This window comes from Adiantum capillus-veneris, chromosome 8, assembly GCF_014529385.1.
Source record: "Adiantum capillus-veneris isolate H3 chromosome 8, ASM1452938v2, whole genome shotgun sequence".
NCBI classification, from domain to species: domain Eukaryota; kingdom Viridiplantae; phylum Streptophyta; class Polypodiopsida; order Polypodiales; family Pteridaceae; genus Adiantum; species Adiantum capillus-veneris.
In genome coordinates, this window is record NC_140938.1 from 111,248,609 (window position 1) to 111,273,017 (window position 24,409).

The window sequence follows — 24,409 nt, forward strand, 5'->3', positions numbered from 1 at the left end:
TTTTCAGCAGAGCAGTAGACTGCTCCTCTCCTCCTAGCCATTAGGAGAAAAATGCTTCATCGGAGCTCAACATGGCTATCTAGCCAACCAAGTTCTCTTGTCCACCATGTGGTACATCATTTCTTGCTGGATTTTCTTGAGTTCTTGCATCAACCAATTGGAGAGGTTGATTAAGAACCTTTTGTGGGTGGGGAGAGACACACAGTTGTCTTGGGCCAAGGTTTCTTGGTAGGTCTTTAAATTACATTGCTTGTAGGGGGGGTTGGGATCATGGATCTAGGATGGCAGAGTAGAGCCATCCTCAGGAGGCTCATTGTCAGAGTTATTCTTCAGGTGACGAGCCTTGGAAGGAGCTTCTTCTTCTCCAGATTTGGGCTCAAGTTCCATAGATGGGTGACCCTTAGATCCCCTCCACTCAATGGATTTTCATAGACATGCACAGACTGGGCCTGAGCAAAAGATCGGAAGACAATTTTTCTTTGAGCCTACTTTAGTCTTGGGAGCAATTGAGGCCCACATGCATTGATGAGTTATTGAGGCATCCTCTTACATGGAACTTGTTGGTCAATACTCAGTGAGTTCACACGGTTTGTAGTAGACCCCATGTCTCTTGGGGTCCCATGCAACCCGCACCCTAAGAGACTAATTGCATTTTAGAGCACTCTCTAAGTAGACTCAGAGGGCTTGAGCAAAAGATGGGAAGAACATTTTTCTTTGAGCCTACTGTAGTCTTGAGAGCAATTGAGGCCCACATGCAGTGAGGAGTTTTTGAGGCATCCTCTTACATGGAACTTGTTGGTCAATACTCAGTGAGGTCACACGGTTTGTAGTAGACCCCATGTCTCTTGGGGTCCCATGCAACCCACACACTAGGAGACTAATTGCATTTTCAAGCACTCTCTAAGTAGACTCAGAGCATCCAACTATGAGGCATGAGGGTGAAAATTATGTGTTATAATATTTCCAAGGCTATCCGAATAGAGTGGCACACTCCTTTCAATCCAGCAACTCCCAATTAAATAGGGGCTTTCAGTCGCCTTGAGGTTCTCACTGCAATTAGGGATTGTTCAAACTCAAGCCTTTGCATGTTCTTTGAGGTATAGTCCTCCATAGAGTTACTACCGAGGCACTCAAGGTAGCAGAGTGATACTTCTAGTGGATTCAAGTCATGGGCATCAAAGGGAGGACTTGCATGCTTAATCCTGGCCCATTAGATATTGAGAACAGAGACTAGCGGCTATGGGCCTGGGAGAGTTTCCCTATGTCATTCACGAGTGTAGTGGGACCCAAGGAGTGGTTTTGGTTGGATCCTTTTCCTTCAGATCGTCACCTCGAGGGATCCACTTCTTTTGGTACGCATCACCACTATGCCATCACATCCTGGCCCCATAGAGGGAGTCACAAGAGTGAGTTTTTTAAAGACTTCTAGGGGCGCATGTGAGATAGTACACAACCAAAAACAGTCACTACGTTCCAATGGCTAGTTGCACATCGAGCCATTGTGGTGATCATCCACTTGAGTCACAACGATATTGTTTGTGGGACTTCCCCATGGCATAACAGGTTTGACTTTGGATTATAGGCTAATGCCTACCCTATCATCACCTGTTGGGGTAAAGGTGACGTGCCTTCACCCAAGGTCACCCAAGGTCGTACATCTGGAGTGTTTGATTGCTCACTGCTCCATCCACAAAGCACTCTCTTCTCCTCTCCCATTTCTTGCATACACACACATCCGTGTACCCTACACTTTCACTGATATCAAAGCCATGATGGTTGGTGGTGCTCCCTCATCAAAAATGGAGGTAAGTGCATGGCAACGCCATATCAAAGGAATTTTGTCATGGATCTAGCAAGGGTTGGGGAGGATCGGTGGGATCAAGAGGATATTTGGTGGATCTTGGACCTTGGGGCTCCCAACGCATGCAAGCTTCCCATATCTCAAGGAATCTTGAGAGGATCTTGGAGCATCTATATAGAATAAAGTTGTCAAGCATTTGTAGGTGAAATAGGGGATCTCTACAAGGAACCTAGCATAGCTTTGTAGACCTTGAAGGATGCAAAATTAGGCCTATACAAAAAACGGGTAGAGTTTGTAAAAACTGCAATGGTAAAATCAATCTCAAAAAATCTTTGAAACAAGCTTGGAATTTTTTTGAATGGTGGGATCTATTGCTCATGGAACTTGTAATAAAGAATTGGGAAGCTTGAGGGAATTGAGCTATAGTAGGGGGAATTGAGAAACACTAAAGTGACCAAGCATTTCCAAGTGCAACAAGTCAAGAGCACAATCAAGCAAGGAATCAACCAACGAGAATTGTGATCGAGTGCAAGTATGCAAGCAATTGAATAGCGAGCAGAGACCTCAAAAGTGAGAGGGTAGCACTGAGCAACAGGACCAAAAAGTAAATTGAATTGAAGAGCAGAAATACTAGGGAGCTCACAAGCAATAAAATATTTGGGAATGCAAGGTGTGCGTGTGATGCATACACACACACACACACACTCACATACATTTTGTCAAGGAAGAGAGAATTGAGCTTTCTTTTTTTCTTTCTTCTCTTAGAGTGTTGGAGAGGGGAACACGGGAACACACCCAAAACACAACACAATTTCCTCGCTATAGCCGAGGGTATCCACAACACCCCAATCTACTAGATTTCACCTTCAAAACTCGACACTATCCTCAAGAAAGCCGCCACTTGCATAGACCATAAGCACACATGAGTTGCAACACACCAAACAAGCTCAATCATCCTGCTCTGTTGAACTTGCAGCCTTCCACACACACACAGCCTCTCTTTATCCCTCTTTGCACAACTCACTTCAGGGGGCACACACACCAACATATGCCCAGAAACATGCACACACAAGTAGAGAATAGAAGGGGGAAGGGGGAATTGACACTAGAAGAGAACAATGACGGATCCCGTACCATAAACACAACCATTGACAATGTCCTCCAAGTTGGCATAATCCTCGGCAATATACACTGGCTTTAATGGCTGCCTCGGAAAAAAAGCCCTTACAAATTTGTGTTCATCTCCTTTTATAGGAGTCTTACCATACCCCAAGCGACATTTTCCGAGCAAACACAGATCCGAGCAAACAAATTAAGAAATTGAATCATAATACATGAAAATGAACTCAACAAGTTATAGTATTACAAACACTATCCCATTTGTTAATAACTAAACCCAACATCACAATTACTTTCCAATAATTCTCTAAATTATTTAAGGAGTTGCTTTCGTCTCATCAATGACTTAATGTTTATCCATAACAAAAATTACGTTGTCAAATCATTAATACAAGATAATTCCATAAAAAATGGACAAAGTTTTCTTTGTAAAATGAAAAAAATTTCAAACTAACCATGGTCCATTGGACACCTCACATGAGGATTTCAAAATATTCACTTTCAAAATCATACAAGGAATGACATGTCCATTTGTCAATACTTAAACTCTAGATCATAAGCACTCGATAATAATTCTAGACTCTATGAAGAGCCGCATCCGTCATTAATGAAAACATTGCGTTTATGACTCATTTCACATATATGAAAGTCGTATCGCAATTGCTTCGCCATTCTTTGAGCCGCTGCCTCTACATAGATTGGCAATGCACTTCCACAAACAAGCAAAAGTGAATGTAGTCAATATGCATGCACTCAAAATTCAATCTATGGATCTCATTAATAACATTAAACGTAATTATTTTGTAAGATACATAAATGCCAAAAAGTGAAACATAACATAAAGACCCAAAACACAGAGCAAACAAAATAGGGAAGTGAATCATAATACAAGAAAATGAACTCAATAAGCTACATTTTCACCAAACACTATCTTATTTGTTAATAACTAAACCCTACATCACAAACACTTGCCAACAATTCTCTAGATTCTTGAAGGAGTCGCATTCGTCTCATCAATTCACAATGTTATGTATTATCCATAATACAAACTATGTTGTCAAATCATTAATACAAGAGCCTTTCATAAAAAAAATTGGACAAAGCTTCCTTTGTAAAATGAAGAAAATTTCAAAATAACCATGGTCCAATGGACACCTCACATGAGGATTTCAAAATATTCACTTTCAAAATCATAGAAGGAATGATATGTCAATTTGTCAATACTTAAACTCTACATCATAAGCACTCGCTAATAATTCTTAGACTCTATGAAGAGTCGCATTCTTCATCAATGAAAACATTGTGTTTATGACGCGTTTCACAGATACGAAAGTCGTATCTCAATTCCTTCACCATTCTTTGAGCCACTGCCTCTGCATAAATCGGCAATGCACTTCCACAAACAAGTAAAAGTATATGTAGTTATTATGCATGTAATCAAAATTTAATCTATGGATCTAATAACATTAGACGTAATTCTTACGCAAGATACATAAATGCCAAAAAGTGAAACACAACATAAAGATCAAAAACACAAAAGTAATGTCAATGTCATAGTAGGAGGGAGCGAAGTCTCACTAGTCATCATAAGGGTCGACACGCGATGGCATGTCACCCTCATCCCCAACATCTAGAGAGGTAGATGCCTCCTCTCGGCTTCGCTTTTTAGGGCAAAGCAAGGGAACCACATAGTCTCTAATAAGAGACTCATCGGTGTCAAGCGTTGCACATGCTCGTTCAGATGATAAGCATGCAGCCAAAATGGGAGTTGTACCACACCCAAGCTCCAAAAAAGTACCTCCACGTCGACAAAGAAGCTCAACAAAAGCTGCAACAAAAGCCTGGCTCCGCTGCATCTCACCCCGCCAAGGCATCCCTGATCTTGATCTAGCTAAGGAAGGCTCCGAAAAATGGTGTGTCATGAACCAATCTGAAGGCTGGAGACCCAAGCGAGAGAACATAGTGGTTCTCTCAGCCACAAAGCATGTTGGCTGCATCCCAATCCTATGTACCATAAGTAGCATAGAGCACTGGCACTGCAAATCAAATTACAAAACCACAACATTGAAGAAACATTGAAGAAAGAGACTCAACAAAACTATACAATACTGAAGTGAAAACAATACCTGAATTCGACTACATAAACTCTCAACATATCCATATGAACTATGATGGAGCACTATAATGCGACGATGTACCACCATCTGTGAAGCACGACAGAACCTCTCCACCCATCCAATAACCTCTCCTATTCATAGGTTCTTGTAAGAAAAAACTACCGATATTATGAAATAATATTAATGCAAGTAATCAAACACAACAAAAATACCTGTAGTAGAAGCCATAATGAGCAGCCATCCAGAATATGCAAGTGTAGAAAAAGTCAAATGGATAGCAAATCATACATGCTCCTCAGTGCAAATATCCCAACGAGATGGAGAAGAAGAACCAATATGCAATCCACCAAAAGGAAGATCCAAGAAAACAAAATCTGCGGCCCAGGAAACAGACTTTCCCCCACGAGTGTATGGCACACCGCTTGAGCGAACTCGAGACATATGTTGATGCACAAGATTCCACGATGCATTGCGAGTACCCTCTCTATAGTTTGCAGCGATAGAAATGTAATCGCCAACAATAGCAATACATCGTGTATCAACAGGAAGCATTGGATAATGCAAAGGAGACTCCAAAACATAGACAAATTGTATGCTCCTCCTAACAACAATCAAGCCCGAGGAGTCTGCGACAACATATTTATGATATATGAACTTTTTCACAAAGTATTAATAAAATTCGACAATAAAAATTTCAACACTTACCATGCTCTAGAACATCCTCACAATAGTGGTATCAACCACAGTCTCCATCCTGTCACTAGACAAGTGGACACCTTAAAAGACATATACAACAGTTTTTGAATCTACAAGAATCAACAGCATGAAAACATAAAAGTTAAAGAATGACATAAGCATACCTGGTTGTCTCGCCTCTGAAGTAGCAGGTGGTGGTTGTCTCGCTTCTGCTGCTACATCCCTAAGCATGGTTTCTCGAAGCTCTTTCTCTCTCTCAAGGATGTGACCCTGCACCATATCTAACCACCATGGACATGTATCTCTCTCCCATGTTGTCAAAGTGGGCATGCTAGGGGGGTACATATATGTGTCCTTTGACACAGTCTGTGCCCACTGTCTCACCACAAATGGGAGAGTTGGCAAGATCCCCTTTGAAACCAAAAGTGACAAAAACCTAACAAGAAACAAAAACATTGAACACATGAATTGATAGTGACATACAAAGCAAGATCAAAATTGTTACAAACCTGTAAGCCAGTCGTTGAGCTGCCATTCAAAAAGTATCAACTTTCTTGAGTGCTTGTTTCTCTACATCTTTGCTTTTCGCCTCCAAAGAAACCTCCAAAGGATAGAGAAAAGGTCTAGATTCAAACTTAATTTCATCAAAGTAGAGCCCCAATGTGCATTCATGTGGCAATGGTGCCCCTCTTGGCACATTTGAATTGTGCAAAACAAGTTGTGTTGCTCTCTCATAGACATGAGCAAGGTAGCCCTCTCTACACAGCCAACTACAAATTTAAAAAAAGCAAAGTTGTGTTATTTAAACAAATATTATCTCTTAGACAAAGCAAGCCAAACATTAAATAACTAGTAAATCATACTCATTGTCGAAACAAATTATCTCCCTTCTTCAAACCAAAAGCAGTCCTTGTGATCCTATCAGACTCGAGTAATGAAACCCATTGGATTTTATTCTGCATAGGGGCATCATGGAGTGCAATCAATTTTAGCTTCTGTAAAGTTGCCCAGCTGTCATGTCCCCATTTGAGTGACATAATCTTTGCCAACCAGTCTGTCCCAAGATTGGGATCCAAAATATTCAAGAGCTACAACACAATACAAAGAGCATGAAGTTTTACTTCACATCCATAACAACAATCAACACAATGACTATTGCTTGATTATTTGGTGAAGTGTACCTTTACAATGCGTTCTTGATATTTATGTATTATCTCACGATGAATGCTCTTCTCCTCCTTCTTCACATCCTCTACAAGCATTCCTTGCTTGAGTTGAGTCAATCTAGACTCTTTCTCTTTAGTTATTTGAATCTAAAAAAGAAATCAATTTGTCTAAGAGTTATTCAAATGACTTAAAAATAATTTGCAAGCAAAAAAAACTAGCATGCCAAGGTAGCGTCGTGTGAGTGGATACCAAGGTTTTGCACCTTTAGCATACTTTATTCGCACAGATGCAATTAGTTTCTGGTCTTTGTCGGGGAGAGTTTTTAGGTAGCTTTCATGTTCAGCTGCACATATGTGATTGGTGTTCACAATCTCATCCCGTATGTGAGTGGCCACCAAAGCATGCATGTTCATACTGCAAAACCCATATTGATTTGTTTCCATAATAAAGTATTCAACAACAAGATATATGCTTTAGTAGATACTCACACATTCATTCGTTGCAAGCTACTTAGCAATGCAATCTTAGGATCCTTGGTGGGATCTATAATAGTACAAAGGACCCTACAATGTCTCTCCTTTGAGGTGGAAAACTTCTCTTTAATAGCTTCAGTCCATGCAAGCGTGCGATGGTTGCCCTCCCAAACATAAAACATGCGGTCTGACAGATCTGCAAACCTTGGTTGGCTTTTAGGCTCCAACTCATACTCCTCATTGATTTCTATCCAAAGAGGATCCCATTGTTCCTTGATGTCATCTTCAAAACAAGAAACCAAAATTAGTGAATTCAAAAAGAATTTCTAAAATAGAAATTCACTTAACAAATTTAAGAAGATTCAACTTACCTGTAGTAGTGGTTTGCTCTCTCTTAAATGTCCAAAGTGAAACAATGAAAGCTCCCTTTTCTTGCATATATCCTTCCCTTGAAAAAGCCTTTTTTAATCCACCTAAATCATCTCTTAAACCTCTGACTCTAGCATATGGAATCAACCTACACAATGGTATAGGAGGACAGTCGAAGCAACTGAACATACGTGTGGTCTGAAGTACATCGGCATCTCTATGCATAAAAATATTTTGCTCCTCGTCAATCTCTGCAGCTGCAGTTACCTCATCTCGCATTTCCCAAGGGACAATTTGAAGTTCTTTTTCTTCAGGAGCCAATGTGTCATCAATTTCGTGCATAGACCCTTGGTCAACATCCACAGAGTGAATCTCTTCCTCTTCAATGCCATGACACTCTGACATTTCTGTTATTGACACTGATGACACCTATTCACTACTTTCAAGTGGTTGTGTAGAATTTTCATTACATAGACTTTTCTTTAATCTTCCACGAGATGGACTACAAATAAAATACACAATCAACATCTAAAAAAATTTGTACATTGTCTCTAAACATGAACTTTAACATGCATGTCTATAAGCAATGAAAACTTGCCTCTAAACATGAACGTTAACAATGAAAACATTGCCTTTAAACATGAATGTCAACATGCATGTCTATAAGCAATGTTTCAAATAGAATGTAATCTTTACATAGTCCATTGGAGGAGACAAAAAGAAAAGATTGAAGACAAAAAATAAATACTATCTCCAACAAAACATTGCTTGTAAAGATGTACGCTAACATGTAACATGTATGACTAGAACCTTTTTTGTGCATAAAAATAAATTCTAGAAATACAACAATATATTTTGCTACTCTAATGAAACATTGGTTTTAAACATGCACGTTGACATGCAGGACTTTAAGTTGCCCTTCAATAAAATACACAATCAATCTTTGAAAATATTTGGACAGCACCTCCTTTGAATGTGGAACAAAATTTCAAAAAATATAATAATCCAATGGACACCTCACATGAGGGTTTCTTAATATTGAATATAGAAAACAAAAATAATCTCCTTTGAAATATTAATCACTTTTCTCTAAACATGCATGTTAACATGCAGGTTTTTAGACACTAATTGACTTGAAAGCTTGGATGATTTGAAAGCTTTTTTTCATATGTAAACATCGTCTCTAGGCATTCACATTAACATGCAGGTCTTTAGACACTAAATAAAATTTAGACATGCAGTTCTAGAAGCAATTTGCTTTTGTAAAAATATATATAGTATTTTTTATACAATTTGCTTTTAGGCATGCACATCGACGGGCACCTCTACATGTATAATAATGACATCAAAAAAACGGTGAGAAAATGTACCTAACAGGAGGGCGTCCTTTACGTCCTGCCATTGCTCCTCTCCGATTTTTTGGTGATGTTGACATGAAGATGCAAGCTTTGCATCGATACTCGGATGGCAGATGCTCTAACGCTCAGACTTTGCAGGTGCTTTCTCACCTGCATGTGCAACTCAGACTCATAACCATATTTTGAAAGCCTCAAGAGACCGCACGCTCAAGAGACCGCACGCTCACATGTGCACCAAAATAAACCGTTTTCCAAAACCTTGAAACCATGACAGAGAAATCTTCACACATTATGGTGCTCATGGTGCTCATGGGATAGAGGAACGACCTACAACCCTTGCAAAAACTAGACTCCAGAGCTTGTGCATGAAAACTCAACTTGTTTAACCATGCAAAGCCCTTTACATGTGGAGGAGAAATGCCATTGGTGTAGCGTGTGCTATTGTGGTATGGGCATCAGAATAGTATGATATGGTAATAGAGTCAATTATATATATACATATACATCCATATGTATATACATATACATGTGTGTGTGTATAAAATTGACCTGAAAGAAATAAAGGACTATTGAACGTTCTAAGATCAACTTGGTATCCAAACCTCTAAGAATGCTGGAATTGTGTCCATCACCGCACAAATTTGCATATCAGGGATTGAAGTGAATTGTAAAAACGAGCCGAGAAGCAACATTTAGTGGCCCTTAATTGCAGTAAGCACAGCACAATGCAGTTAAGGGCAACCCTTAATCGTAATAAGCACAACACAATACAATACTGGAGACTCATCATTTGAGATAAACACTTACATTCATGATAAAAATAACTTTGGGCACAGAATAACTTTGACCTTATTGCATCCCTTCATTTCAATAAGCACATCACAATGCAATACCAGAGACTCATGAAGATTGAAAAAATGATAGAATCATTTGAGATAGACAATCGCATTCATCATAAATACAAGCAGATCACAGAATAAATTCGGGCTCTCAGCTTCAAGACAAACGTGTGGGCATCCCACAACAAAAAAAGTGTTTCCTTTGCCATAAACTTGAAGATTGTGGGAGAATACTCAATTGTGAGATAGAAACCAAAGACTTTGTTACTCTCTGCACTTTCTGTTTACTATTGAATCTAAGTTTACTATTTCTGTTGCAATACACATCAGTACGAACTGCATTTTCTGTTTACTATTGAATCTAAGTTGCAATACAAAAGTGTACTTACTCATCAGTACAAACTGCACGCCTCTCGTCCTCACTCATTCATGACGAATCTGACCTCACAATGACAGAGTTGGGACTGCACGCCTTGCTCGAATCTTGCTCTCCACTACAGAGTGAGTGATCAACTCCTCTCCATGCTTCCGATTTGAGAACTGCCGCTTTGAGAACTGGCGCTGCCGAGAAGCGATTTGTGAGCTGCCCTGATTTAAGAACTGCTGAGACCTGCCCTGATTTGCCGAGACCTACCGCGAACTGCACCGATTTGAGACTGCTGAGTTAATTTGCTGCCGCGAAGTGCCGATTTGAGACCTGCCCTGTTAACGTGTGCTCACTGCTAGCTACGAGCATCTTTGATCAAACACAGGGTAGGAAATGACCTCAAAAGACTTTGGTTTTTTGAGCCCAAAGGCCTGCTCCCAAAGACCTGTGCCCCACATTAACGTGTGCAAAGCCTAGCTTTTGTTTTTTGAGAACTTCTCCGATCGAGACCTGCACCACTTTGTGCCCAAAGACCTACTCCCAAAGACTGCACGTTACTGCACGTTAGCATGCATGTTTAAGGCTGTGACATCTGCTCCCAAAGTGCGTACCTCTGCTGCAGATTTGAGAGCTGCTTCCAGAACTGCATGTTAATGTGCGCTCACATCAAGATCTCATAGGAAATCCAGAGATCTTTTTAGAATAATTTTGAGTGGAGTAGTGATTTTGAGTTGGTGGAGTAGTTATTTGTCTTGAACGACATTTGTTGGTGCATTCATTATTTTAAATTTTTAATCATTTTCAATCATTAAATGTTCACGCTGCTGATTTTTAAAAAGTTTATATTAAATCTAATTGTATATTTTTTTTTGAAAATATGTTGAAAAGAAAATCGTCACTAATGTGTCTTGAATTGCGGGCAGGATATGGAATAATCATTTGCATGAGAATCATGAAACGTTTTTGTTGCAAAAAAAATTAAAGTTTATATTCAATCATTTTTATTTATTTTTGTAAACATTAAAAAACATATTTAGATTTTTTAAAAAGGGAATCGTCATATTTGAAAGCTGTTGTGTCATTCTAGTGGATTGCAGCTACAATGGGTCGTCAGATTACTATCTATGGTCCAGTTCGTGGTCAGAAACTTTTGTTACTTCTTGAAAACAGACTCCATGAATTACCTTTGAAGTCAGTGAGAGAAAGTTTTGGCTTGTTTACCAGTTCGTTTACTCTGCACCCATTAACATTGAATGGTGAGCATGTAAAAATGGAATCCTCGAGGTCAAGTTCTGGTGAAGAGGTCTTTTTACTGGATCATGAAGTGTGCCAATTTTTTAAAGTTCAAATAACAAACACTCATGAACATCAAGGCTCCCCGGGAAGTGAAGCTTCTCCAATAGTTCTGGATATTGGTTCAAGTGATGTCACAAAGAATCAGACCAGTGTCATGGATATAATTCGATCAATGCCCAATAAAAACAATCTTCATTCTTCTTTGAAGAAGACTAATGAAATTGTTCAATGTAAGGAGATTCCTGCTCAATACAATGGATATGTTGCATTTGAATTGCCACCAACAAGCAACGACAACACAATGGTTGGCATCGAGCAGCGTCATGATTGTCATTTGTGGACAGAATATGTCACTTGTATTAGTGATTTCTTTCCTGGTGCCATTCGCTTCAGTAGGTGTTCAGGTCATCTCCGTTGTGTCAATGATGCATGTCCTTTCTATTTGCGAGCAAGAGTTCATAATGAATCACAATGGCGTGGTCGTCTCTCTAAATTTATTTCCATTGGAATATTGACACCTGAGCTAGGGACAGTGGTTTGTGTCCATTGCAATCAAATGCCTTTTTGTGTTGCAACATGTCCTGTTGTTATTTATTACTGTTTGCCAAAAGATAAGCAAAGAGTTACTCGATGTGCTATTCATATGGGAGAGCATAAGCACCCTTGTGTTCTGGGAAAGAATAGGTATGCTGAGCAAATGATAGATTTGCTTATGCAAACTAAAGCAAACCAAGATCCTTTCACAACTGCCAAGCAATTAGAACGTGTTGCTACCCTAGACGTGATAATAGATAAGCTAGTGATGGAAACTGCTGGCAAAAATGACACTATTGAAGATGGAGAGTTTTCAGAATTTCTTGATACCATTACTCGTCTATCTAACAAGCGAAGAATAGAGAGGAGCTTAGAGATTTCCAAGAGGTCAAAGCATTTCAGTGCAAAAGGTTTGGAAGTTGTCCTAGACCTCAAGAGCAGGTGTAGGTATCATTTCATTCATAGTGTACTTTTTCCTGGACAGCTTGGAGGTTCAGAGCAGCCACATGTGTTCTAAATGTCGATCATAGGTCTAGGGAGTGGAATTGACTTGGTGAATAAGATGCGTCCAGGAGGAACTTTAGAGAAAATGTGGGTTCACTTTGATCATGTGCACCGTGTTCAAGGGTGGCCAACAATGTCTGCTCATGTCTATGACCCATTTGTGCGTGAATTAATTACAATTGCCACCTGTGAATTCACTGGCTGAAAATAAATTTGCTCAAATAGAGTTTTGGAAAATGTTAAATAAAGTGGTGCAAGATCAAGGGTATGAAAAGCCAGAATTCAGAGGGTTTATGGCAGATGAAGCAAATGCAAATTGGATTGCTGTTTGGATTGTTTACTTTGGTGGGGCAAAAAAGAAAATACCTTCCAAAGAACGATCATGTGGCTTTCATTGGGAGCAGTCCATGATTCGACATGCAGTGAAATGTATCCGTCCATCTTCACAAGAGGATCACAAAATCTTGTGCCGAAAATGGCAGAGTGCAGCATCTGAGAATCAAGTAGACATTTGTAAAGAAGATCTACGCCAATTTTGGAGGGCAGGGCATGTTGTCGATGGAGAAATGGCTTGTTTAGAGACTTGGATGGCTTGGTGGGATGTAAGAGTACAACATTGGGGAGGGAGATTTGTAACACAGGATGAGTCTGGAATTTTTGTGCCCACAACAATCTTTTCTGAGGTTAAGCACGCAAGCATGCGTGCATCTATTGGTTACAAAGAAAAAATTAGCTTGTATGAGGCAGTTGGTGCAGACATGGCAATGGAAGTGCTACAAAGTGTTAAATACAATGCTTATCTAAAAGGTGTTAGGTCTGCTACTGGTCCTAGGATCGATGATCTCGCAAAGCGATTTTTGGGCCGATCATCAACAACGTCAGCTTCCAAATCCCTCATTGACTTGACACACTCTTCAATGTCTGAGATGGGTTTTCAAAGCCTTGAAATGAATAGAGCTCCCTTGCGAGAGAAGAGTGTTAAGAAGAAGCAACCAAAATTTGTTGATGCAGATGAGCTGCTTGATGAAGACAGTCATAGACCAGAATTTTTGATAGTTACAGAGCCGGTTGTAGGGCCAGATGTGCATCCAGAGACTAGCTGTGGAGTTGGCAAATATTGGCACGAGATTAATGTTCCAAAGACACTTTGGGCTATAAGAGGAACTGAGCCTGGTCGAAAGATGACTTGCTTTGGGATGGTTGATAATCAGAGTGTTAGATGTGCACGATACATCAATGAAGGGAATGACGATGTCACACGTGGAACTGCTGCTCCATGCTTTTGGGGACGCAGATTGTATCCTGCCTCTGGTTCAAATCTAGGTGGTTTAGTGGAAGGTTTTGTGTGGTTTTGCAACTCCAATAGCATGCATACATGGTGGATACATGAAATGATTGTAGGGGCTCCAGGTCCAGCACCAGGTGTTTGGCCTGTAGCACAGGGAACACAATTGTTTCCAGTTGAGGTGGAGCACTTGCAAGCAAATGGATTTTTCCTTCAATCGACAACAAAAGCTACCAATTTAGGTAGTGGTTTGCGATCAAGAAATAGTGTTCCTAGTGCCTTCCGTCCTAGGTATAGGGATGGGAAGATTGTTAAGTGGAGATCAAAGCTGACAAAAGATTTTCATACAAGGATTGCTTTGGGGAGCACACTTGAAGAAAAATTGGTGAAAGAAGTGATTATTGTGTGCAATGAAACACATGTTTTCTATGTCAGTACAGAGGGGTCCAAGGCAAAAAGGATAACATACTCAGTGACAATCTCTGATTTTCCACGATGCACATGCGAGGACTTCCAAAAGAGAGAATAAAAAAAACAGACCTATGTGCCGTGCAAACACATGTACTATGTATTTCTTCATATTCTTGGGTTAGACTCACATGCCCATGAGTTCATGCACTAGGCTGCTTTATCCAAGGTAGAAATTTTTCAGGCTCTGGGGGGCAATAGGGCAGCTGTGTGTCCTTACGATACTTAAACAACATGATGTTTAAATTATATACTGCACACTGTTGCAGTAGTTTTTTGTGGGCATTTACGTTAACTATCAATCACCATCCTAGGAGTTTTTAGGTTGCAATTTTGAAATTTTTGGGAAATGTCGAACGCAAGGCTTCTAACACATAAACTTTCCATGTATTTAATATATTGTTGTCGTTTTTTGTTGGCATTTGGATTTACTACCAACTTCTATCCTGGGAGTTGATAATTTTTGCATCTTTTGGCTTTGCCTTGTAAGGAATTGTGTGAGTTCAGTTCCTTAGTATGCTCTCGACTATATTTTGTTAAAAATAATAGGTCGTCAATAGCAATGTGTTTAAATGTCTACACTGTTTTTGCATTCCTTACCAACAATCGTGGTAAGGGAGTTCATGGTTTTGAATATATTGGCTTTACCTTGTACGACAACACAGTTCTAAATCATATGGGTTTACCTCGTAAGAGGCACGATAAACTATTAATTTATTTGATTGGAAACTATTGGTCATCAACAAATATGTGTCTAAATGTTTTCAATGTCTTTGCTCGATTTAGTGCTCACTCAGATTTGCTCGTTGCAATAGTTTTTTGTGGGCATTTACGTTAACTATCAATCACCATCTCAGGAGTTTTTAGGTTGCAATTTTGAATTTTTGGGATACGTCGAACATATAAGGCTTCGAACACATAAACTTTCCATGTATTTAGTATAGTGTGGTCGTTTTTTGTTGGCATTTGGATTTACTATCAGCTTCTATCCTAGGAGTTGACAATTTTTGCATCTTTTGGCTTTACCTTGTAAGGAATTGCGTGTAAGGAATTGCTTGATTTGAGTTACTTAGTATGCTCTTGACTATATTTTCTTAAAAATTATAGGTCATCAATAGCACTGTGTTTGAATTTCTACATTGTCTTTGCATTCACTACCAACAACCGTGGTAAGAGAGTTCATGGTTTTGAATATATTGGCTTTACCTTATACGACAACATAGTTCTAAATCATATGGGTTTACCTCGTCAGAGGCACGATAAACTACCAATTTATTTCCTTGGAAACTATTGGTCATCAAGAAATATGTGTCTAAATATTTTCAATGTCTTTGCTCGATTTAGTACTCACTCGGATTTGCTCGCTATATGAATCCTTTGGGTTTTCTTTGGAAACTATTGGTCATCAATCAACAAATATGTGTCTAAATGTTTTCAATGTCTTTGTATTTGTTTGCTCGGTTTAGTGCTCGCTCGGATTTGCTCTCTCGGAGATTGGGATTCTTCCTTTTCTAGTAGTTGTTAAGCCCCAAAAAAAGGGTTTTTTTATGTGTGTGCAATCAAATGGAGCCCTCTTTGGTACTTTATATGCACTATATGCACTTGGCATTATGTGTTATAGCCACCACTATGGTACACCCTTTACTTGTGTATCCCACAACTCACGAGCATGGTTGTTCAACATGGATACCTTGTAGCAGTGGGAACTAGGGGTATGGGGCATATTGAGTCGTTTCACTCACTTAAAGTTAATGAAATTGGGCAAAGCACTATCTTCTACCAAGATTCTCACTTTGTGACCTTGGATAAGCCCATGCATATGCATGAGCATGTGTGGACCAAAGGTCGATTACCACATACAGGTTGTAAGACAACACTTATGAATTACTTCGGTATGTGTTACTTACACATTAGAAAATCAAGAAGATGACTTGAGGGGAAGTAATTGCACCATGTACACTACTTTCTCTCTACCTTGGGCAATAGATTCCCCCTTGGGATAATCCTTTTTTCCGTGCCCACTTCCTAAGCATTTAAAACATAATTTATCCTTCCTTACTTTTTCAAAATCTTCACTAGACCCTAGGTCCCTTGGGGGTTTTGGACACATCACATGTAGCTACAAAAAAATTCCTCTTATTATGACCATAAGATTCACGTCCATTTGTATTTGAAGTGTTAGGAATGTGTCTGCTATGCCATGCACTTTCATCTGGATCATCATGGATATGAGGCTACACTATAGCTTCCCTAAGCATCCAAGCATCCTAAGTTTAAGGTGCTTCTTAAAGGCTCTAGTGTTGACCCACAGATGAATCCATGCACCTACTAGAAGGTGCCTAAACCCTCCAGCTTAAGTATCACGTCATGATAATATGAAATATACTCAAGCAGTATCTTATGTTGATGCATAGATCAGTTCTCCCATACAAGACAATTTCTTTCTGTTTCATTGGTGGATATAATTCTTTTCTAAACACATCCTCGAAGGCTACCCATGTGTGTGGTATGATTCCCTTATTCTTGAGCGACATCCACCATTTATAGCCTTTATCCTCTAGTGAGTTAGACTTGTTTGTAGTGCCTCGACTTCATATGGAGTGAGATAGACTTGTTATTAGTGCCTTGACTTCATATGGAGTTTTTCTAAGATAGTGAACTCCACCCATTTTTTCATGAATATATTGATTGAATCTTTGTTGCACTCCTTTCCTCCCATCAAAATTTTGGTGGCTTAGTGTTTTTCAACAAATCATCCACCTGTTTCTAAGAGAGAAGGGGAAACACATCTAGATTGGAGCCTTCCTCCTATATAAAAGGGTTGTTTATTCTAAGCACGTGAGCCAAAGAAACTTGAGGCTACTCATTAACAGGGCCCTTCGTACGGTGTTGCATGAATTGCACAATCACATAAAACATTATACTGATATTTTCATTCAATTGTGCTAAATTTGACTCTAAAATAGACATGATTATTGGTATAGCCCTAAATTCTTACATATACCAAGCAGTTCTATGCTATCTTCCTAGCCAATTGCCATGCACACACCCTTTATGAGAGTAGCTGATTGCGGGGCAACAATGGGCAAAATGGGTGTAGGGTGTTTAAAATCAAAATTATGATGCATGTCTAGGTGTAAATACATGATGCAACCATTTTGTGTTGTCCGTAAGAAAAAGAAATACTTTGTACCAAGAATTTCTTTGCAAAACATACAAGTGAAAGCGGAGGACCAATTGCTATACTAGATTTTGTTTGACAAAGAGCCAGCTACAAGTCACACTTCATTGTACTCTATCTTCTTCCAAAGAAGCCTTGTAAATAGAAAGTAATGATTCTTGAAGTATATTCACAAAGCTTATTATTCTCTATATTCCGCTCAAAACCTACAAGCCTTGTGAAGTGGTCAATGGCCGTGGGAAAGGGTCCCAAGTCTTTGAGTCAAAACCCTTAGTTTCAAAAGTAACATTATCATTATCTCTAAGGAGTTTTTTTACGTTGACTGTGCGTTGCAGCTCACCAACAACTTGTAATCAATCTTTCTCTTTGTTTGGTGATCAAAAATTGATTCTGATTAGTGCATTGTGTTCCTTGTCTCTTGGTCTTGAATCTAAGTGTAATCATTCTTGCGACAACCTATTTGTAGATAAATTCATAGATTTGATTACTAAGATGGTTATTTTTTGATGTTTTGACCTTGGAAGAGTGTTTCTAAGCCATAGAGCTATCATTATGAATAGCTTTGTTGCAATTTTTGCACATTTTGTTGGATGGGTTGTTTTTTGGTACCTCCTCTCATGACCACCAAACTTGGTGGGACTGTGCCCTTAGGTGTTGTAATACTCCTCCTTAAGTATTGTTGCATTCTAACTTTGTTTCGATGTCAAAAAGGCGTGATGATCAAGAGTGGTGAGACTCGACATAGGTAAATGTTTGGACTAGAGAGTGATATATTTTCTATAGTAGTTGATTGCGTAGTTTTGTAGGTTCACTTCTTGAGATTGACAACCTCAAAGAGTCTCTGTGCCCCATCCCGAGTCCCTTCCCTGACATTAAAAAAGAAATTGACTCATTTTTTAGCCTTTTAGCTCTAGTGAGAGAATGTTCCTTAGCCAATAGGAAGAAGGCTAATGTTATGTAGAAAAAGCTCTTTTTGTCATTTTGAAAATGTCCATGAAAACCATTTTGGTGAAATTGTCACTATCACTAGAAAAGTAAGGTGATTGATAGTGACATCTTGCACAAGCGCCGAGTGCCTTTTTATGACCCGCTGGTGCTATCCTATAAAGTGAAGTACCTGTACGTGTGCATCTCGCACAAGCATCAATCATCTTTTTATGAAGTACTCGCAATTCAAATTCAAACGGATCGTACTTGACAACCTCAAAGAGTCTCTGTGCCCCATCCCGAGTCCCTTCCCTGACATTAAAAAAGAAATGGACTCATTTTTTAGCCTTTTAGCTCTAGTGAGAGAATGTTCCTTAGCCAATAGGAAGAAGGCTAATGATATGTAGAAAAAGCTCTTTTTGTCATTTTGAAAATGTCCATGAAAACCATTTTGGTGAAATTGTCACTATCACTAGAAAAGTAAGGTGATTGATAGTGACATCTTGCACAAGCGCCGAGTGCCTTTTTATGACCCGCTGGTGCTATCCTATAAAGTGAAGTACTTGTACGTGTGCATCTCGCACAAGCATCAATCATCTTTTTATGAAGTACTCTCAATTCAAATTCAAACGGATCATACTTGATAGCGATTGATACGTACTTATATCTAAGACTATGAAGGGGTTAGAACCAAGAAAATAGAGGCCCTTGAGGGGTCTCTGGGCCTCTTTTTGCTTGGTTTTGACCTCATGAGGCCCTATGCTTAAGATATAGTATTTTTAAGCCTTAGGATGCATTCAGAACGTCCAAAAACCTTAGGATAGAACTTTAAAATGTTGAAATCTGACGTCTCTAGCTCAAGATATAGCATTTTTAAGCCTAGGGTCTCATGAGGTCAGAACCAAGCGAATAGAGGCTCTTGAGGTCTCTGGGGCCTCTATTTTCTTGGTTCTGACCTCATGAGACCCTAGGCTTAAAAATGCTATATCTTGAGCTAGAGACGTCAGATTTCAACGTTTTAAAGTGCTATCCTAAGGTTTTTGGACGTTCTGAATGCATCCTAAGGCTTAAAAATACTATATCTTAAGCATAGGGCCTCATGAGGTCAAAACCAAACAAAAAGAGTCCCAGAGACCCCTCAAGGGCCTCTATTTTCTTGGTTCTAACCCCTTCATAGTCTTAGATATAAGTACGTATCAACCACTATCAAGTACGATCCGTTTGAATTTGAATTGCGAGTACTTCATAAAAAGATGATTGATGCTTGTGCGAGATGCACACGTACAAGTACTTCACTTTATAGGATAGCACCAGCGGGTCATAAAAAGGCACTCGACGCTTGTGCAAGATGTCACTATCAATCACCTTACTTTTCTAGTGATAGTGACAATTTCATCAAAATGGTTTTCATGGACATTTTCAAAATGACAAAAAGAGCTTTTTCTACATATCATTAGCCTTCTTCCTATTGGCTAAGGAACATTCTCTCACTAGAGCTAAAAGGCTAAAAAATGAGTCCATTTATTTTTTAATGTCAGGGAAGGGACTCGGGATGGGGCACAGAGACTCTTTTTAAGCCTAGGGTCTCATGAGGTCAGAACCAAGCAAATAGAGGCCCCAGAGACCTCAAGAGCCTCTATTCGCTTGGTTCTGACCTCATGAGACCCTAGGCTTAAAAATGCTATATCTTAAGCTAGAGACGTTAGATTTCAATGTTTTTAAGTGCTATACTAAGGTTTTTAGACGTTGCGGATACATTAATGGTTTTTGTTTTGTATTTTGAAAACATCTCTTATGTGTTTTCTCTCATCGCACATCACATCACTCATTAAGATTCATAGACATGGATTTTTGTGTACACTTAAGTTGGGCTCTCGAAAAGCATTTTGTACGAGCATGCACTTAAGTGATCGAGCAAGCTTTTATGTATGTACTATGAGAAATAGGATTTCAAAAACTACTTTTGTATTTTTCAAAATTACCTCTCTCTATGTTGAATTGGCGTTTCTTAATTACATGGTCCAAAATTGAGTCCAAGTTTCTCCAAATGGTATTGACAATATAATAGTGCCAGATAGCTATGCTACAAACGTCCATTGTGATGACCCACAAACATTGGCACTGTTGCCAGGGATATGATCCTTAGGTGGTGAGTGACCTAGTTGTACGGAAAAGCCTCCTTTCCAGAGATTTTGACACCCATTCCATTTACACTTAGGCAGTAAAGCAGTAGATGAGGATTTAGTGATTGGTAGAGACTGAAGTCAAGGACTAGCCAGTTCTACTCTTTTGAGAAAAGAGAGTTGTGAGTGAGATACAAAAGGTATTATATTCTTTGGTTTTCTCTATGCTTGGAAAGGACTGTTTCACCAGCCATTTCATGGTTATTTTGCATTATTTTATTCATTTCCGTTCATAGATTCATTTCAGCTCATAGAAGTAGGTTAAATAACAACTTCAACCATCAAATGGGGCTAAAGGAATTAGGGTAAAACTATCCAAAACCATATTTTGACACAAAAGGCATAACTATGAAAAATTGATTGTCCATAGCATCAAAGTTGATTCAAACTCAAAAATACCTTGCAAAACGGGATAAACAAGCTTGTAGGAAAAAAATGGAACAACTTCTTTCTAGTTTTTTTGAGGAACATGGATCGCGATCCATGTACCTCTGTGACCAACTGACTAGAAATTGTCACCCATTGCTTAAGCTTGCTCTCAGATATACCAAAATCCTGAGTGTGACCATAAATAGAATGCTAAAGTACATCCAAAATAAAAAAAAATGGACAAGTCTACACAAAACCTTGAAAATCTAGTAAAATTTGGGAAAATTAAACTTTTAGTGTTCCAAATTCAAAAAGGGGTGAGATTTGGCTTCTACTAGGAATAGGGAACTAGCAGGACAAAAATTCATAACAAAGTGCTCTCAAACATGGATCGCTATCCATATACCTGTTTGACATTTGGGACTGTTATTAGACCAGTACATTCCTGATAAATAGTGAAACAACTTTCCAAAAGAGACCATAGAAAAAAAGTGCAAAAAAATGATCAAAACACCAAAATTCTACCATATAGCCAAAAACTACAAAGCAGACATAAATTTTTTCTTTTGGTTGGGCAAAAGTGATTCAAATTCAAAAATATTTGGGGAAGAGTGTCACCATGACAAGGACTATAAGTTGACCAAGTTTCATATCAAAATGAGGTCAAACATGGATCGCGATCCATGTACTCATCATGATTTTGGGCTGAAAATCGACAAGTGAGTACATGATACAATTTGAAACACATTTTTCGAAAGAACCATTGTCAAAAAAGTTTACAAAAGAGGTGAAGAAGGCCAAAAACAGCAAATAGTTAGAAACCGCCAGAACAGACTCGAGAATTCACCTTTGGCTGACAAAAACTAGTTCAAATCCAAAACCTTTGATACCATAGCATCCAATAAACATGTTGATCCTAATGGTACCAAGAAAGGTAATTTGGCTTCCCAACATGGATCATGATCCATGTACCTTTCTTGAAATCCTAAATAGGAACTGAACCAGTGAGGACCCTAAACCATTTGAACAAAAGTCTCAAATCAAGGGAGTGAAAAGAAGTTCAAAAAGGAGTCAAAAGGGTCTAAATCAGTTCAATAAAAAATGGCCAAAACAGGACTAGGACTTTTTCCACCCTAAACAGACCTAAATTTTACAAAAATCATAGACTTGACATCACAAGACCAAGGGTTAGGTGTGGGATCAAACCCATCACATTTTGTCACTGAGGTACATGGATCACAATCCATGTTCCTTTGAGACATACTGGAACCAAAATTGTACCACATCCAGAGATAGTCTCCAAGACCTTGGTGGTCTTTTCAAAATTGAAATTGGACTTACATTGTGGGTGCTACAAGTAAAATTGTGAATTTAGTGAAAGTGAGGGATAAAAAAAATTTGACTGTAACTTTTGACTAACAGAGCGGCTGTAAACTCATAGCCATCAAGAATTGTTTACAGGGTGTAGGAGATACAGGGTGCGGCTCAACAAGTAAGTCAAACAAGAGAGAACAAAAAGTAACCAATGAGGTAACAAGGTTGGGGTTTTGCAAAGTCGTTTCTTCATGTATTTGAGATCAAGAAGATTATACTAGAATAGAGACCCTAGCCTAGAGACCAAATGAGCAACATTTCAAAACCACTTCATCCCCCACTAGAGACCATTATAGAGGAAGGTCTGTCTGATACATCATTAGAAAGATCATACTGTGGATGCGGCGATCCGTGAGTGCAAGGTAAGGAGATGAGAGAAGGAAGGGGGTGAGCAATAGACACTCTGTTTGGTGGACCTTGTGAGAAGGTTGCTTCTCAGAGTCCTTATTTTCATTATAACCAAACAATAGAAGTAAGTGGGTGGGGCTTGAAACCCAACAATCTCCCACTTGAAGGCCAGCGTGGCCTAAGTGGCTAAATAATGTAGGGGCTATTATGTACAAATGTACAAAACGTGAAGCATGACCATAGCTTCACCCTATGTCCATCATCTCTATCCAATATATGAATCGCTCTGAGGCCAAACTCTTGGTTAGAGAATCTACTGTGTTTTCATCCATGTGAAATTTTACTAGCTCAATATGTTTTCTAGCCAAAATATCCCGTACCACATAATACCTAAACTCTATGTTTTTTGACTTGGAGTGAAACATGGGGTTCTTTGCTAACGTAATCGCACTCTGACTATCACAATGTAGCACTGGAGCCCATGTTGAGAGAGAGAGAGAGAGAGAGAGAGAGAGAGAGAGAGAGAGAGAGAGAGAGAGAGAGAGAGCGGGGGGGGGGGGGGGTTCCTTACTGCACCTACAAAAGGCCGTCATGGCTCCCAGGAAGAATAAGGCCTCCTCTACCCTCATAAAACCTACTAAGATGAATGGAGGTGGCAAGCAGAAGAAGAAGAAATGGAGCAAAGGAAAGAAAAAGGAAAAAGTAAACAGCATGGTCTTGTTTGATCAAGCAGCATAAGTTACACCTTCTTCTCTCTCAAATGTTTTAAGAATAAATGGATCACTTGCTCAGAAGGCTATTAAGGAATTAACTATTTGTGGCACAATTAGACTATTGGTAGCCCATGTAAACAAGAAAATCTATACTCGGGCTACGAACACCTAGTTTTTCTAACTCACAGTGCTATTAACGCTCCTACGTTAGTTTCTAGAAGTCACTCTTTGAAATCCTTACGATGTTCTATTGGGAGATTGTCTAGTCTCTAGTTTTTGTGTAGTAGAGTGTTTAGTGGATATGGCCCATCTTAAGTCCTTGTTTTGATAAATATACTACTTTGTAGTCTAACAAAGGTTTATCTACCAAAAAGAGAGAGAGAGAGAGAGAGAGAGAGAGATCCTTTTCCAACAACACATTGTACTCAACCTTACCCCACCAATGTGAATAGGTATGCCCATTGATAGCAATGACTATTTATGAGAAGAAGAGAGGGTGCGATGCTTCATGTAGATGGTGGGATAAACTTCATGGAAGTTTCTAAAAGCTTTTCCATACAAAGGCATGGCAGTTGCTTTACACTATACATTGGCCAAACAATGGTCAATCAAAATTCCAGCGGAAACACTTATAAATAGATCTCATTTGTTGGGGTAAAGACTTGTGGATGCCTGCCCATGACTAACACCCTCCACCTACTAACTCACTAACAATTATTTACCCTTCCCATATATACAATAAAGGAGACAAACACTCTATCCTTCTAGTGCGTCGTTCCCTCCAATTACTTTTTCCTTCTTCTATCCCTTCCCACATACATGCACGGGTACACTACCTCCTTCACAACCGGTATCAAAATGGGTTTGATGATCCTTGTGATAGCCTTTGCATGCATGATATCTTCACAACAAGCTAAGGTT

The 24,409-nt window shown here is 39.2% G+C and overlaps 2 pseudogenes; one reads left to right on the forward strand and one right to left on the reverse strand.

Annotated features, from left to right (window-relative positions):
• Positions 1–4,186: 4,186 nt before the first annotated feature.
• Positions 4,187–9,144, reverse strand: LOC147452769 (uncharacterized; annotated as a pseudogene).
• A 14,222-nt stretch (positions 9,145–23,366) lies between these two features.
• On the forward strand, positions 23,367–23,660 carry LOC147452770 (small ribosomal subunit protein eS25 pseudogene; annotated as a pseudogene).
• Positions 23,661–24,409: the final 749 nt, after the last annotated feature.